Source organism: Chenopodium album, chromosome 3, assembly GCF_948465745.1.
Source record: "Chenopodium album chromosome 3, dcCheAlbu1.1, whole genome shotgun sequence".
Taxonomy (NCBI): Eukaryota; Viridiplantae; Streptophyta; class Magnoliopsida; order Caryophyllales; family Amaranthaceae; genus Chenopodium; species Chenopodium album.
Window position 1 is genome coordinate 58,574,719 of NC_137836.1, and position 3,857 is coordinate 58,578,575.

Genomic DNA, 3,857 nt, shown 5'->3' on the forward strand with positions numbered 1-3,857 from the left:
ACCTAGGTTGTGCCGTGTACGTTTGGGAAACCATTTGAATAAATGAAAAACGCAAGAAAAAATAAAAGAAAAGAGCATGCGGTTACCTTAGAAGAAGGTATTTGAAGCGCCTGGTTGGCTGAAGCAGTCGGTCAGAAAAGCTGAGTGTCGGATGCTTGACAAAAGTTAGGGTCTTTAAGAGTCTTTGAGAGTCAAAAGTCCAGAGATTCTCCAAGATTCGCAAAGGTGTGAAAACGAAAATGAAGTCAAACCCTCCTATTTATAGAAAGGGGAAACCTTAATTTTTCCCCCAAAAAGCAATTTGAAAATCCACCCAGTCATATGAAGACACCTGTCACAGGTGCCACGTGCAATGCACGTTACCCCTGTGAGGGGAAAATGATTTGGGTATTTTTACCCGGCCAGGTGGCCCAATCAGAAAACGCCACGTGTCCTCAGTAAAGGTGCCATTTGGACCTATGAGATGATGACACGTGGAGGGCATACATTCCTCTGCCCTAAATAGACTGAAGATCCAGCATGGACCAATCAGAGGGCGACGCGTGTCACCCAAAAAGATGCCCAAAGGCCTTTTGGGCTCAGTGACACGTGTCATTCAGGCATTGCCTCTGGAATGGCGGCCTTCAAGGGCCCAAACCTTGAGGCGCCGTTTTGCAGCGTGACCTAATCCCTAGGTCACCAGATCATAGGGAGGGCACACCTTCCAAAAAGACCCTATAAATAGGGACATTCTTACATTTATGACGGAGGAGAATATACACGCAATACGAGACAATACGTTTCTTACTACAGAGCTGTCATTTTTCAAAGAACAGACAACACTTTACCTGAGCTTGGAATCCGAGCAGATAACTTTACTTCCGCACGTTTTACTACCGAACGCTTACTAACTTAATCTTCGGAGGCGGACCACCGACCATCCGACGGTCCGTTTGCTTTGCAGGTACAGGCGTCCTTTGCTGAATCCAGTCTCAGTGTTGTGACTCTCCCAAGGGACAAAAACCCCCGAAACAATTTCGAAGGCATACAAATAAATATTCAATTTTCTCCAAACTAAATTAGGCTAAAATTGGTTGAATATTAATGCAATACATAATTCTAAATATTATTTATCACTTGATTAAATAACAAGATTAAAAAAGAACCCAAAACGATTATCCAAATTATCTTATTAATAGTAATTTACAACTACATATTCCTTTTAAACATGCAATATGGTGATCAATTAATACAATAGAATAAACATTAATGTTAGAAGCAATTTAACCATAATAATGTTAGTTAAATCAAAGCATAATAACCCTAATCATGATACTAGCAATAAAATAAAACTAAGAGTAATTAAGTAAATAATTACTCACGTTCCGCGCTTCTTTAAATTGCTACATCATGAATAAATCGTTAGTAGCTTCAACAAATAATAAATAATATTAAAATTAAAAAAAATAAAAGTAGAGTTGATTTGTTTCAAACCCTAAATCGGTTCTACCTTTCACAACTTGGTTTAAGAATGGAATTTCGGGTGTTGTATTAATAAAGAAAAATGATGGAGTGAGACACAAAACCCTAAAAATGAGGCACCGCAAAAGAAAAAGTATATTGGCACGGGAGTTGTTGTCGTGGCACAGTATAGGTGTCACGGCTCGAAATTAAGAATCTAGAGAAATCTTTTTGGCGTGGCACTGCCCTTAGTACCGTGGCACATTAGCTTTTACCATGACGCGGTACTTTTCAGTTATTACGCGTTTTAGAAACTTCCATAACTTTTTATCCGAAATTAAAAATAAGGCACTTAATAAATCATTGAAAACATCTTTAAGTCTTATTTATAACCCGATTAGAATCAGGTCAAAACATTTTGTAGGGTTTAAGATATAGCCATTTTAGTGCAAGGGTATCGATTTTTGACCGAGTTTTAGTATTATGCACATGTCTTCTTTGTTTTAAATCGAAATTGGGCTTACGATATACCATTGGAAATCTTAATTAAGGCCTATACAACAAAATAATATTTGGATCAAAATTATGAGGAACAAAAATCATATTTTTCTCATTTTAGGGTTGTGGTCACGAAAAGAGGAAAATAAGTTATGGTTTGCGAAAATGAGCTAGGATTTGGATTGGTTTAGATGAAATTAATGAAATGTTGGGTTAAACCTATGGCTTTAAGAACTCTATAGATTCCATATGCAACTCAACCAATAATGACGGTGAAAGGTTGTTCATCATCAATTTGTGGTCTGGGAGACATTTTTAGGTGTCTACAATATGCTCATAGCCATCAAATATTAGATGAGAGAGAGGGAAAATAAAGAGAGAGAAATAGAGCCTCAATGAAAAACCCAAACACTTAGGGTTTTAGTGCTTGAGAGTATAAGTTTGGGGTGCGTGAAAGCTATCATGATGGTTAAAAGCTTGTAATCTACATTATAATTCCTTAAATTGTTACTATATAGTGAATTGGTGGGTTTTTCTCCCGGTACTCGGGTTTTCCACGGTAAATTCGTTCTTGCTTCGTTGTTTTACTTGATTTTGCTCTTCGTTATTATTAATTGTGATTATCACAAATTTGGTAAACCATTCATTAATCCTATCAAATAGGAATATATTTAGGATTGTTTTGGGGGTTTTTTAGGGTTAGTGTATGTGGTATGCCAGTTGTTTGTGATTGGAAAGTCCAAATATTGAACATTTGATGTGAAATTTTTAATTTTGGTGCTATAGGTGTTCAAAGTTTGAGTTTTTAATAGAGATTTCAATTTGTTATTTTTGAAATTGAAAAGTCTTAAATTTTGTGTTTGATTAATAATGGAAGACGGAGTAGGAGGATTGAAATCTATGGAGTGTTGATGTTCGAGTTGAAGGATATCATGGATTCCCCTAGCTTAATATCCGGTATTAAACTCGACATTAATTATGGCTAAATGTCGTGTGTGAGGGAGGGCCATAGAAAATTTATTAAGGGAACTCAGGTTTGAAGTTCATGTGACAATTGAGTGGTGCCTTGAAACCTTGAAAAACACATAGGTAGTCATAGGTCTTTTTCTTTTTTTTTTTTTTTTTGCAGAGGTATGGCTTGGTTGGATAGACATTGAGGAAGAACGTTGGTTTGGTGTTTCAATGGTGGAAGATGGTCGGGACAAGCTTGTCATGTGAAGGGGTTTCACATGGGTTCTGTGAGATGGTGTGAATCTTTACAGTAGGTATTGTTGGTTATATTGTCATTGGAGAGAAGCTGTGTTGTTCGTTGTTTCAATGATAGCAGAATATTGGGAAAGAATTTCCAAGTGAAGGTGTATTAAATGTACTTATGGTTTTATGTGTGCAAAAAGCAAGTATGGTGCTTGTTGAGGAGGGAGCATGGTAGGAGTGTTCCATCAACAAAACAAAAAGGCCAAAAGGCTTGTGTTTATCACGGAGTGAGAGTTCATGCATGTAGAGTGCGATTGGAATGCTCAAAGAACTAGAAAATTCCCTTAGATAACGTGATATTTATCAAAGTTGGTGTAGACTTTTATGTTTTCTTCCTTGGTTGAGAAGAGGAGCCATTTCCTTAGTGTAGAGAAAATGGGAGTGTTGTTTTGGTTGGTTGAGATCTCAAAGTTTTTATTGTCTTCTTAGTGTGTAGAACATGGTGTGTTGGAGTTGGTGTAGACTCTGGTTTTTTTCTTAGTGTAGAGGAAGTGGTGCTTTCTCGATTGAGAGAGAGTGGTTTTATCAAGATTAGTGTTGATCTTTTTAGTTAGTCTCCTTGGTGAAGAGGAGGTGGTATTTCCTTGGTGCAGAGGAAGTGGTGCTTTCTCGGTTGAGAGAGAGTGGTTTTATCAAGATTAGTGTTGATCTTGATAGTTAGTCTC